The sequence below is a fragment of the Marmota marmota genome, unplaced genomic scaffold, assembly GCF_001458135.2.
Source record: "Marmota marmota marmota unplaced genomic scaffold, marMar, whole genome shotgun sequence".
Lineage (NCBI taxonomy): Eukaryota > Metazoa > Chordata > Mammalia > Rodentia > Sciuridae > Marmota > Marmota marmota.
Genome location: NW_026000211.1, coordinates 27,411,653 through 27,426,518, shown reverse-complemented (window position 1 = coordinate 27,426,518; position 14,866 = coordinate 27,411,653). Strand labels below are relative to the sequence as shown.

The 14,866-nt window shown below is 36.1% G+C and overlaps 1 long non-coding RNA gene across 1 annotated transcript; it reads right to left on the bottom strand.

Annotated features, from left to right (window-relative positions):
- Positions 1–3,578: 3,578 nt before the first annotated feature.
- On the bottom strand, positions 3,579–14,580 carry LOC125612837. Its single transcript, XR_007343317.1, has 4 exons — positions 12,983–14,580; positions 9,361–9,574; positions 5,708–5,741; positions 3,579–4,349 (listed from the first exon to the last, which is right to left on the bottom strand). It is a non-coding gene; the product is annotated as an uncharacterized LOC125612837 (long non-coding RNA).
- Positions 14,581–14,866: the final 286 nt, after the last annotated feature.

Genomic DNA, 14,866 nt, shown 5'->3' with positions numbered 1-14,866 from the left:
TTACCAGATATACAGTGTGAAAATATTTTCTCTCATTCTGTGGACTGGCTTTTCACTCTGTTGTGTAGTCCTTTGATGTGTAGAAACTTTTTTAGTTGGATATAACTGTTTATTTTGGTTCTTTTTTTCCAGTGTTTTTGCCATCTTGTTCAAAAATTTCTTGCCCATCCCAACATCCTAAAGCATTTCTCTTGTGTTTTCTTCTAGTGGTTTCATAGTTTCGGGTCCTACATCTATGTCTTCAACCCATTTGGAGCTGGTTTTTATAACTGGTGAGAAACCAGGGTCTAGTTTCATTCCCCTGCATATGGATATCTGATTTTCCCAGCATCATTCATTGGAAAGACTGTCCTTTCTCCAGTGCTTGTTCTCAGCACCTATGTCTGTTTTGACACCAGTACCATGCTGTTTTTATTACAGCTTTGGGGTTATTTTGAAGTCCAGTAACATTATGACTCCTGCTTTGTTCTTTTTTGCTCAAGATTGCATTTGCTGTTTGGGGTGTGTGTGTGTGTGTGTGTGTGTGTGTGTGTGTGTGTGAGAGAGAGAGAGAGAGAGAGAGAGAGAGAGAATGTGTGTGTGTGTTGTGTATTTGTGTGTGTGTATGTGTGTGTGTGTTGTGTATGTGTGTGTGTGCGTGTGTGTGCGTGTGTGTGAGTGTGTATGTGTGTGTGTGGTTCCATAGAATTTCAAGATTGTTTTTTCTAGTCTGTAAAGAATGTCATTATATTTTGTTACGGATCAAATTAAATATGTAGATGACTTTGGGTAGGATGAACATTTTAACAGTATGGATTCTTCCATAAATCTTGATTCTTTTTGCTATCTATGCCAATCTAGTCTAAAATTAGTCCATTCATTTTTGAGCATTCATGTACTTCTCACACAGTATGGTGCTTATTTTTAGTGTGTGCTCAGTATGTTTAATATGTTTGAATTCTTATTCTGATATTTTAAGACTCTTTTCCCAAAGTTATGGAATTGTCAGAGAAGTTTTCACAGTACTGATACCAGTGAAAACATTCAGTATTACTGATCAATCAATCCATTATTGGGCTGAATTATAAATCTCCACTTGAATCCTGTGTCAAAAATGTATCTTCTGATTATTTGATGATGAATCCTTACTGATTGTTTGATTGAAAGGTTTTTTTTAGAATGTTAATGGGGGAGTCTTTAGAAATAATTAAATTACAGCTTTATAAAATTAATTTCTTATCTTACTGGTTGACTATTTCTGTTTTCATAAATCATAAAATTAAATTATAGAAATATTTATTCCCTATCCTTAAACCCCTTTGCCATTTTCTCCCTTTCACCTCGTGCAAGTGAGGATTCTCTTCTTTTTTAAAATATATTGATTTACAAATAATTCTTTTCCATATGTTTTTTTATACCTTATTTTATTTGTGAACTATTACATTAATTTGAATTCTAGACTCTTCTAAGAGACAGAATCTCTTGTAATCTTAGTAATATCTCTGTGAGAAAATATTATTTTGATCAGAAAATTTCAATCTGATTCATCCTGAAGAAGTAATTTTGAATAACAAATTGTAATTTCCGCCTTCTGCACCTCCCTAAATCCCAATCCAGACATGTGGGACAGAAGCCAGAAAGCACTCTTATTTCTTTCTTATGTGTTTCAAAAATAAAAACAAAAAATCTTTATTGGGAAATGGACTTTCAATTCAAGTGGTTTTAACTTAGAAAAATAAATTTGACAAATTTTTCATAGATTATGTTCTATGGTTTTGTTTGAAAATTGGCAACTTTGAGATGGAACAAATTAATAACTAGAAAAGGAATTTTGTATTAGCTGCGGGAGCAGTTTCTGAATATCCATCACAGCTAATATCCTCTGGAAATGCACTTACTTTTTAGAGTATTAGCTAACCTTGATCATACAGATTTTTTTTTTCTTTGAGAAATCTCTATTCTTCCTGTAGAAAGTTCATAGCACATAGAGGTACAATAATTCTGATCTCTTTTGCACATGAAATAATCCCCAATGGGAAACCAAAGTCTCACCAAAAGAAAAAAAAATAAGGAAAAAGACCGTCTAAAATAATAAAAATGTGAAAATGTATTCAATAGTAGGAATGTCCCTTTAAATTTAATGCTGACCACAATGCTTTGTAATTTTCCTTCCAAAAAGTGGATTTTCCCAGCATGACACCCCGTGCTGGCATCAGTAACAGACACTTAAAAACACTTATGCCAAGGAGTTAACAGGAAATATCTTGGCAAATTCAGAGTCAAAAGGAAAGAACAGAATTGTCAGAACACATATCGTGTTTCTCAGAATTATCTGTATCATGTTGGAAGTTTTTATACGGAAGTGTGTGTTGACACAAATGATTAAGGCCAGGATTCCTACAATTGACAGGAAAATGACCTATAAATAATGACCTGTGATGGACTTGTCATGCAGTCATTAAGTGAAATATTCTAGTACCAGCTTCCTCCCTTTGGTGTCCCAATTTCCGGCTTCTGTGAAGTACTTTTCCTTTGCGAAGATCACTCGTTTTATCTGAAACCATCAAGTTTTCTTTGGGCTTTATCAAGTGATAATTTCATTCGCTCTCTTAGTAGATAACAGTATCAAGTGCTTTCACGAGTCTTGCTGGAACACATTTTGCTTGCACAGGATTTTTCTCTGGAGAGCCTCTTATTTCCATTTCTATTTAAAATGCAAAATAAAATGCTAGAAATATTGAAAGTTTAGGATTTATTAAGATACAAGTTAACTTTTGTAACTCATTAAGCAACCAATTTGCCTGCTATTTTATGTAACACACAATCTAATTTGTTCTGTTAAATTAATAAACATCAATATAACTTTGGGGAATAATATTCAGAAATATGAAAAGGAGTTAAATATTAAAATTTCATTATTTTATGTGTATTATAAATAAAATATAAATTCCTAGCAAAGTTATTTCATTAACCAAACTGAGGATGTAATTCTCAGGGCCTAGAGGAGAGTAACATGCAGAACAGTGAATGAATCTATAGTTTTCTTCTGGTTTTCAGGAGTTACAATGGGGTTCTCTTTACTTTTGTGATTTTTCCTTCGAAATCCAAAAACACTGTATGGACCAGCTATCTGGGTTTTATTTCTTATTTTTGTTTGTTTTTCCTTTCCTTCTTCCCTCCTCCTTCATGTTGGTGGGTAGGAGATTTCAGTGGAAAATAACGTGTGATAAGCACCATCTTCCAAACCCCATGAGCAAGATATAGGTATGGATTCAGGAAAAGAAATATGAATAATTAGAATCTGTATCATAATACAACCATATTACATTAAATCAATATGTAATGTAATAAAAACTAAAAAGTAACCTTAATTATATGAAGGCTCCATTATCAAATAACCAATAACCTGTCAATTCTACATTTACTATGTTTTTCATTCTAAATGTTAACATTGGGATAGCATTTTTTAGGACTACTTTTTTTGGGGGGACAGGGTACTGGGGATTGAACTCAGGGGCATTTGACCACTGAGCCATATCCCCAGCCCTAGTTTGTATTTTATTTAGAGACAGGGTCTCCCTGAGTTGCTCATTGCTTCACCATTGCTGAGGCCGATTTTGAACTCTTGATCCTCCTGCCTCAGCCTCCTGAGCTGCTGAGATTACAGGCCTATGCCACCCTACCAAACTAAGAATACTTTTTAAAACAACTTTTAAAACACCTATGCAATCTCACATTCAATGATACCTACCAAAGATATAAGATATTGGGCTTGTAACAATGTTTAGAAGTTCAGAGATGAAAGGGACCATAGAATCATTTTCTTTAAACTTCCTATTTTGTAGCCAGTGGAAGTACACTTGAGAGCCTTTGGGAGAAAAAAAAAATTCCATCCTGTGTTCACAGGATGGAAAACAAAATTCACCTCGACGTAGTAATATTCTGATATGATGTGATACGATGTTCTGAAAGCCAATTCTAAGAATGAATCTAGGATTCGTATTTCCCCTGAACTGGCAATTTCTGATCTCTCTTTGTCGTCCTTGTATACCTCTTCAGACAGCAGAGTATCAATCAATATTGCTGATATTGTGGTTTACTCTAGAGGTTGGAGAATATTAAAAGAGGAATAAATCACAAACTCACCTTCACAAAAGACTGACAATCATGATGCAGAGACAGGATGTGCACGACTGAAGAAGAGGAAGTGAAGTCTGCTCCCTCTGAATCCCAATAGGTGTCTGTCTTCACCTCTTGAACCATGCTCACCAAGGCACTGCCAATAGCCTTTCTAAAGCACCTGATTGACTCTACTCTTTCTCTGTTTGAAATCATCAATGGGTGTTCTTCCAGGAAAAATCTAGTGAGCACTTCACATCACAGTTAATACAACAGTTAATACTCTTCTAAGCTACCTTTGCAGTCATAGGCCTCACTATGATCCTAAAATGGAGCTAATCTCCAGCCAAGCTGCAGAGCCCACTGTTGCCTAAAATCCCTACTTTTAAGAAATAGGCCTCCATGTACCTTTTTATACCATGCTGCACGGGATGCTGCCTTTTTGCCCTTATTCTGCCATTATCTACGGCCCAGGTGGGTGCTACATTTTCATAGAGCCTTTTTGTTCCATCAAGAATGATCTTCTGGTGCCTAGGACATCTTTAGAAGGATGGTTCTTATAAATATTTTTCGTAAGGCACTTAGATTTGCTCTTGGACTATATTTATTCTTACTAATGGAGGGTATATTTTCTGAGGAGTATGTGCTGATTCAACTATGTAATTTAGAAAAAAAAATATCTAGTATACCTTTTTTTTTCATAGAAAAATCTCAGGAACTGTTTTAAAAAATACTCACTAAGACACAATTTAACATATAGTTGGCCTAACTTCCCCCTCAATAAAGAAGAAAAAGGTGCTCAATATTTCACAGGACAGTTTCATTTCTGAACAGTTAAAATTTAAGAAAATCTTTGAGGCATTAGAGTAAATAAGGATTCTTATGACAAAAACAATATGGGTCCCGCAAAAGAACTTTTTAAAATGGAATCAAGTAAAAGTAAAAATTTTGCTCTGCTAATGACACTACTAAAAAACAAAACAAAAAAAACAGTCAAGTCTCAGGCTGAAAGCAATATTCACAACACATAATCTGCTAAAGGATTTAGATTCAGAATACAGTAAGAAATTCCTCAACAATAACAAGACCAAAATAATAATAATAATTTGAACAAGCACCTCACAAAACAGATGTACAAATGGCTAATAAGCTCAGAAACAGATGCTGAACTTCTTTAGTCATCAAGGAAATGCAAATTTAAAACACTATCAGATGCTACTATATGTCTATTAGATTAGCTACAATTTAGAAATGAAAACCTGACAGTATCATCTGCATGTCGCAACTGGAACTTTCATACACTGTTACTGGGGATATAAAATGATAAAACAATTGGAAAATAATTTGGCAATTTCTTATAGTTAAATATGCCTTTAAAAAGTGGACCAAGTAATTCTCTTTTAAGTCTTTTCTAGGTATTTACCCAAGAAAAAAAAGAAAATGTGTGTCCACAAAAAGACTCATGCATGTATGTTTATAGCAAATTTACTCCTAATGACCTCAAGGTGGAAATAACCAAAATGTCCATGATAAGTAAATACATTGTGAAATATTTATACAATGGAGTACTACTCAACAATAAAAGGAAACAAACTACTGAAATACTCACCAAGATGGATAAATCTCAAGATCATCTTGCTGATCTAAAGAAGCCAGACCAAAAAGACTACATGTTATATGATTCCATTCTATGGTGGCAGAAATACTTCCCCTGTTAAGGATGGAAAGGGGATTAACTGCAAAAGGGCTTGAAGAAACATTTTGGTGGGAAGGAAATGCCCTCTGCCTTGATTGTTGAAATCTTATGACTGTACAGTATGAAAGAAAAAAGACTATGTTTGTCTCTACCAAGAGTAGATGCCCTGGAATTCAGATTATTTAATGTTAATACATTAATTATTAAATATGTCCCCTTATTTCAAATTAATTTTAAATATATTGACTCAGTGAAATTTCACTATATAATCATATGATAGCTTTTGTATAACTACAATAGAACTAAGAAATGAAAGACAAGCATTTTCAAAATTGATTTTATAAAACACTTGGGGCCAGAGGTGCTTTAGTATTCAGAAGTGCTTGTTATGGGAATAGTCATGTAGGGCATGTACTATATATTACACACCACCTGTGGCATTACTTAATGAAAATATTAATATTCATTCTGAAAACACGTGACAATTCATACAAAGAAATTGAGACCATATATAATCTCATGTCAGTTCAGGGTATGTTTTCAGTCAAATAAGTGCTAGTATCAACTTACCCAACTTCAGATTCTAAAGGTTCTCTGATTTTTGGAATTGCAGGGAAGGGACCATCAATAATTTACCAAGGATTTTTAAGATGACTCAAAAGAGAACATGCCTGCCTTGTTCCAAGGTTAAATATGTGGTTGTGAGTAACTGGCACTGTAATTAATTAGACAAATCTTGGCCACCATTAAATTTATGGCATTTTTTTTGAGTGGAGAAATATAATCTAATCCTACCCATTGATAGAATTTTCTGGTTTTAGTGAACTTATTCTGAGGATAAAGTACCACTTCTAATTTGAATGAAACATCGTTTTACTATTTAATTTTATTTTAAAATGTATACCTATAATATAAAACTACAACAAATGAAGAATCTCTCTACAGAAAATACAGTGCCCTGCTCCCTAAAAATAAACAAAAATCTCAACATGGAATCAAAAACTAAATTTTAATCTTAAATATTAATTTTTTTCTTTTGGATCATTCATTTGGGTCTGATTTCTTCTCTGTCCTGACCAGTACTCATTGCCTTGTGTGTAAGATGTGTGTACATCTGTTTCCTAAGAAAAATGTTGGTAAATATGGCATAAGATGGAAGGAAATGTCCTATAGCAACAGAGCATGGGTTGGAAGTTAATCGTAAGAGTCTCTTAAAGACCTTGTGATTGCAGATAGTTGGGCTCTTCCAAACATTTATAGCATCTGTAAATTGTGACCTGTAACTAAAACTTTTATGATTGTTTTTAGTTTATATGGGATACTTTCAAGCACCCAACACACAGTAGGTACTTGATAAATGATGATTATAAAACTTTTATTACAGTACTGATTAACCTTAACAGAGTAATATGTGGTTGAAAAGAGATGTGCATAATTATATTAGGGATCTTCTTTAAACTTTACTTTGTGAAAATGTTATTCTACTTCTCCCTATAAAGCTATTACATTTTTTTTTTTTGCCAGAATTTGGCAAGAGCTATATCTGATAATGTCTAATGAAACCATGCAGAGTGTACTGTTTTTCAACATCTTCTACAAAGTTTATAGTCAGGAATTATAATCCATTCAGTATAAAGAAAGCTCAGAATTCTATGAAAATGGAGGGGGAAAGTTTTCATTCAATAGCAAAGATGTAATGTAACCAGGGATCATTGAAAAACATAGGCTATAATTGAATTTTCACATAGTGGATGAAGTGGGTCTCATTTTATGAAAGTTTTGCTATATTATGTGCAAAATATATCAAAAGTACGTGAAAGAGAGTATCTTATGGTAAAACATCAGCTGTTAACAGTAAACTAGAGTTCAGTGAGTCACTCGAAATCATTCTGTAAGACTGATTACTTAAATATCAAACGCAGTTAAGCAATCTGCTTATTTCATGTTTACTTATTTAGTTTTTCACTATGTCTATGGGAAATTCTCTGCAGGTCATCATAACTCAGTTGAAGACAACTGATAATGAGAAGAATGCTAATTGGTTTCCTCCCTCTTATCACTGATCCCTACACAGTGAGTAACACTTCCACATTCTTCCTCTTGTTCTTACCCCACCTCTCTCTTTATCTAGACAGTAACATTTTTTTGGAAGTAATATGAGCTAACAAAGCAATGTACAGCATTGATAAGCAGTATTGAATAGTAGTGCAGTGAATTTGGATTGGAAATAGTGTGTGTTTAAATTCACTGCATTAAAGTTTTTCTGAGCAAGCACTCAGCCAAGCACTAAGAAGAAAAAAACAAGACTCTGTTTTTACACTTTGGGAATCCAGAGTCTATCTCTCTCTATTCATAATAAGCCAAGAGTAATTTCTCTCTCTCTCTCTCTATACACACACACACACACACACACACACACACACACGAGCTTCAGTGGGAATTAAGAAAGAATATATATCTTTTAAATATTTTTTATATATCTATATATATATATATATATATATATATATATATATATATATATATATATATCACAGAAAAATAAGTGCCATGCCAGATTATAGCCAAAGTAATAAACATTTAGACAAAGAATAAACTCTGGGCCAGCAGAGACAGGGCCATTATGCTACTCAAAGCTGTGGGTTCTACTCCAAGACTTCGGTGGCCAAACCAACCTCACCTCAAGTTGGGTAAGCCAAGAGTAATCTATCATTTCAGTCCTTCAATTCCACCTCCTTCAAAGAAACTTTCAGGACTAAACTCAGAATTCCCAGACCTTTGATTGCTTCTGCATTTAGTCTATATCCCAAATCTCAGTGACCCCTTTGAAAAATAGTCTTAAGAAGGTCTAATAAACAAAACAGAAGATTCTATTTTCTACCTGCAGTATGCTGTTTGCCTCCCTGAGACTTCTCCCAATGCCTCTTCTTCTTTCTTTCAGACTAATATGTTCTCTAAAAGACCTGCTTCTACAATGCAGAAGTTTCCCCACAAGCTCTGTTCATTCGTTATATTCCTTCCACCCATGCCAGAACTGGACCCTGACTCTATTGAGAACCCAGGGTCACCTGTAGGTCTTAAGAGGTAGCTGTTACCTCCTGTCATCACCATATATAAAGTGACAATCACTACAGTGCCTGCCTTTCTTAATTCTTATTGCAGCTCTCAGACTTCTGCTTCTGCTCTGTCCATAAGGAAGGTTCTCCAGTCCAATCACTCTCTCCCACGCCTTACAGTTGGCTTCCACCATTGCTCACCTCATTCATTGAACACCATGACACCCGCATCACCCACAGAGATTCCTCCTCTTGACCTGTAAGTTTTCCAGGTCATGGACAGCCCATTCAGAACTTTAAGTCACTCTTTTCCAGTGTTCTCTACTTCACTCTGACACCCATTATTAAGGCCACAAACCACAGCTCTCCATCACCTAAAACTAATAAAATCTGAAGTCCTGCATCTATAGTGAATATTTTTTTCAGCTAATCCTCTGGTGACCATTCTTTCACCTTTTCAGAGCCTTTAGTCATTTGACCCTTTATGCTCTACCTTCTTCTTAGTCTTACCTTAAATTGATTGAGCCATAATCATAAACATAACCACAGACACCTCTTATCTTTCCGGCCCTCATTTTCAGCTTAGATTCCAATGCTCCATTATTTCAGTTATTCTTTTTTTCCTCCTTGTAAACTTCAATACTTTGGTCTTTTCATTGCATTCATTTAGCAAAAGTAAATCCTGAAGGAATCCATTTTCTGTGTCTTGGGCAGCTGGACAATCCTGGATTGGAAATAACAAATAGGGCCGAGTGACGTTATAATTACCCATTGTCATCTAGGTCATTAACAGTACCTGCATATCCTACTCTATTTCTTTTTCACTTGCCTCACTTATTCACACTTATTCTATATCTTTTCTTGGCCTCAATTTATACCATGCCAGACCCATCTTTCAGGTCAGTTATTTCCTGAAAGAGAGAAATAGAAAGTGCTAGATGAGACACCATTAAATCCCTTAGTAAGAGGAAATCCTCATCTATCTTAACTTCCTTCCCTCCTTTTCAAAGAGAAGAAACACTGTCCCTCACCATGTATAAGTCCAGTCCTTCCACTGATACCCCTCATTCAATCCCTTTCACTCTCCCAGGAAGCACACGATGTCAGGTAATCTATTCTTCTTTCTCCAGCACTTCCTTCCTATAAGCATTTAAATAGTTCTTTACATCTTTAAGACAAAACAACATTAACAAAAACAAAACTTTTCTTGACCCCAATTTTACCCTCTACCATCTTTTCTCTCTTTCTCTGTTTATCTTGACAGATTTCTTGAGTATCCAAAGTGTGTATATCTTCTTATTTTTTTAAAGAGAGAGAGAGAGAGAGAGAGAGAGAGAGAGAGAGAATTTTTTTTAATATTTATTTTTTAGTTTTCTGAGAACACAACATCTTTATTTGTATGTGGTGCTGAGGATCGAACCCGGGCCGCACGCATGCCAGGCAAGCGTGCTACCGCTTGAGCCACATCCCCAGCCCAGTGTGTATATCTTATCTCCCCACTCTCTCCTTACATATTCTATCAGCCTTATGTCCTGTGTGCATATGTGCTCTGCCAAAACAGCTTTTACTGCCATCAATGATTATTCCATGCCACTAATTTCAAAAACCAATTTCTTGTTCCTTGGCCTATTTTACTCTGAGCAGTGCTGACGACTTTAGATTAAAAGTTAGAATAAGATAATTGTTAAAACTATGGGCTGTGTCAGATGGTGAGGAAGGGATTGGTGAATCTGCAATTTCAGCTGGAATTTAAGTCAATCAATTATTGTTTCCTTTTCTGTAGATGAGAGACAAAAAGATGGTTACTATTAAGGAGTGCTTCTCTCCTGTAAACCAAGAGGCTATCTGGCTATCCACCATTTGCATTGAGAAACTTGAACTTAACTCTTGATGTTTCCTTTATCTTCACTGCCAATAACCAACCACTGAATCATGTCTTTCTATCTGCTAGATTTCTTTCCAAGTCATCCACTGCTCTTATTTTTCACATTTCTTTATTCCTCAAAGATTTTGGCACCTGGGTCTCCATCATGCTCTTCAACCTTTCAATATCTGCACAGGTCACCTGTCAATGTCCTGGACTCTAAATTCCTTCACAGACTCTCTCCCAATTGATCTTGTACAGTATCTTGAAAACTAACTTTTAGGGTCATGCTCTCACCTTTGTAAAGGCCAACACTGCAGTGCTTCCAGGTTTTCAATCTCAAACCTCACATTCTCCAACCAACACCTCCTCCCTTGCCAGCCGAATGCTCACTAGGATGACAGCTTAAACAATCCTTTCACCACTCTGGGAATCTCAGTACATCAATCCTAACACACTTTCTCTTTCCATATATTCTTTATACAGTTTAAATTCAAGGTCAGTCATTATAATAATTCCTTGCATATGTTTGGGACCACTTTGGTTTTACTTTCTTGGTACTTTTGGAAAAAATGACAACCCTGATTAAATTGTTTACCTAGTTCTCTGCTTGCATGGACAGAGATGTCTCTCCTTTTCATGGGGATTGCCTAATAGTTCATCAAACTATTTGCCTTTCCTCCTGGTTATAAAGCTAAACAATATTTACTAGCATCGGTTGGCTTAAGATGCCTCCATGACATTGAATTTTAGCAGATGACATATAAGAAGAAATGATGTATGCCACTTTCATGCCAGACAAATATAAAATTTCTTGAAAATCAATTTTTTTTCTTTTCCACAAATTTCCAACTGGATATCAATGACCAATATGGCCTTGGAAAACAAGGGTTGAGCTTCTACCAGCCAGTGTCACTGAGAGATGGGATTGTATGACCTGGGATTACACCTTTACCATGTCCCACTAATTATTAAATTTTATGTTACTGAAACGTATTTTTATTGGATTAGGTCAGTACAATTTTAGGATTTGTCTGTTATAGCAGCTTGGAATATGTTAATAAATAAAGCCATCATGGAACCATGTCTGTAGATAAACACACAGTTATGTTAATTGGTTTTACTTTTAAGTTCATGATCACTAACCTTAATTATCGCCCAGCAATAACAATAAACTCTCCTATCCTGTTCATATCCTATCCTTTCCGATCCTATCTTATTATCATAGAAATAACTGTTGGCTTTTCCTCTTACCTCAAAGTTCACACCTGGTCTGTCTATAGATATCATCAATATTTTTAAAATATATACAGAATTTAACTACTTCTTCAATCCAGGACAAAGCTCTCTTTTATGTCTTTTTACCAAAATAGTCCCCTAACTGGTGTCTCCTTTCCATTTCTTTCAACACAGCACAGCAGACAGGGTGATATTCTCAAACTGCAAGACAAATTATTTCAGATCTCAAAACCCTCCAGTTTGGCTTTGTATTAGTTCGGGTCTAGTCAGAAAAATAGAAGCAACCCTAGATATTTCAAACTTAGGGAACTAACTTGGGTGTAGGATGCCTGGAAGAGCAAAAGATAACAGAGATTAAAAGCTGGGAGTAGCAGCTGCTATAGCTGGGCCAAGGGAAGTCAAAGGGTTAGTAGAACTAGGAGCTGAGAAGAGGGATCTGCAGGGCTGGTTCTCTGCTAAGGGAGAAGCCACTGCCAGAATGTGTTGATTCCTCAGAGAGTGTGCCACCACACTATGCTGGAAGTGTCATCAAACAATGGAGGCTGATCCAGTTGCTGTTTCTGGGGCAATATTGGGAAAGACTGGAAAAACAGGAAGGAAGTCCCTTCTGCCCTTCTTTCCATGTATCGGGAGGTAGAACCTAAAGGGAAGCCAGTTGGCAAGGGTAACTGAGAAATGTAATTTGAAAAATCTTTTGGCTACTCAGCACTCATAAACACTCCTCTACACATATTTTGATTTCCATACAACAGTTAAGATGTCATGCTTCCACCCAGAAAAGTCCAACTCACTTTTACACAAGTGAAGTCATGCATACTTTCTCCATGAAGAGGAGACTCCATTTCCTAGTATTTACCATGCCCTATTTCTGAATGATGGGAACTTCTCTTACTGATTAGTCACATTTACATCAATGATCTTTACATGAAGAATGGGGCTAAAATCAAGGATGACAAAATTAGTGACTTCTTTGGTCTTAGACGGATCGATTCATGTGTACAGACAGTTCGGCTACTGGGATGGCTGTACCTGTCTTTGGATATTTTTGTGCATCTGGATCTAGGGTGGATGACCTGTCCCTGTTCCATGTGGCTTCTCATTCTCCAGATGGTAATCAACAGGCTCTTCTCCAAGGCAGTTGCAGAGTTCCAGAGAGAGGGCAGAAGGAAACAAAGTCTGTTGAGAATCAGGCATGGAATTCACAAACATACCATATTCATTTGGCTAAGGTGTAGAAAAACAGATTTCCTGTCTTGAAGAGAGATGCTATATGGACTGCTACTTTACAATATGTTACCTGTATACATAAGCAAGGAAGAAAAGAAATGGAACAGAGCTTTCCTTTTCCCACTATACACTTTCTCCCTCAATTACCTTGGTGATATAGATTTTTCCCCAGTTTAACCAGTGGTCCAAAATGTTTGTGTTCCTAGGATTAGTATCCATTTTGTCCAGAGCACGGTCTTCTATTAAATGTGTGCAGGCATGTTTCAGGAAGGCTTACAAAACTTTTATGGGCTATAATTGTGGCAGTGTTGGAAGGTCCTTTCTCAAAAGGATCCAGTCTCCTTTTTAATCAAAGAATTCCAGGTCTGGGAATTGGCTGAGGCCGGGAGGTAGGTGAGAAACCTAATATTTCAAATTTCTTCCCATCAGACCAGAGTTTTCCCATTATATGGCTAAGAGATACTTTAGAAGTCTGCCTGTGCGTATCATTCCTGTTCTATTTCATTTCTAAGAAATAAAGCAACCAGCATCAAAAATTCCTGCAGGTCAGTTCTGATTACTAATCCTTCCTCATTGCATTTATAATAATTAAGAAATCTTATTTTTTTAAGTTAGTGTTGTGAATGACTTTTGCTACTCTGTGATCCTATGATACCCACTGAAATCAGAAATCCCTTTTCTTTTCTTTTTCTTTTTTTGGGTACCAGGGATTGAACTCAATCACTGAGCCACACCCCAAGCTATTTTGTATTTTATTTAGAGACAGGGTCTCACTGAGTTGCTTAGCACCTTGCTTTTGCTGAGGCTGGATTTGAACTTTTGATCCTCCTGTCTCAGCCTTGAGAGCCATTGGACATACAGTTGTGTGGCCCAGCTAGGAATCCCTTTTCAATGACAGCGTCTCCCTTTGCCATCATTAGCTTTATATAGCTGCCCTAGAGCTCTCTGAAGACGTTGTGCATGGAGGAGTGAAGGGATGTTTTCTGGGGTCTCTAAAGAGATGCAATGGGGTAAGAGATAGGCCGATTTCACAAGGATAGTCTACTTTAACCTTCTTCTAACCATAATCCTTTTCTTTACCCTAGACCAGAAAAATTTTCACCCAACTTTATTGAAAGAGGGCCACAACTGAATCCAATAAAATAAACATATTGTTAGAACAGCTTTCATCTGCTCAATTTACTATGTAAAATCTGGAAGAAATATATGTTGATAAACTTGGCCTGATACAATGTCACTTTTCACCCCCCTTGACCTAATATCCTTATTATATATTATATTACATGTACCATAATCACCTATATTTCTAGGATTTTGCCATTATATTCAGAAAAATAAGCCTGGAATGGTGGTACATGCCTGTAATCTCTGTGATTCAGGTAACTGAAGCAGGAGGATCATGAGGACAAAGCCAGCCCTAGAAACTTAGTGAAGCCCTAAGCAACTTAGAGAGACCCTAAGTAAAAAAAAAAATGGCTGGAGATGTGGCTCAGTGGTTAAGCACCCTTGGGTTCAATGCCTGGTATTCCCCTCCCCTGAAAGAAAGAAAGAAAGAAAGAAAGAAAGAAAGAAAGAAAGAAAATATTGCAATTTTTTTTTGGGGGGGGAGGGGGATATAGCCTGTTTCTTCCTGGACTGGACTTTTCACTTGTCCATATTGGAATACACTTAAAATTTTTCTAGCTA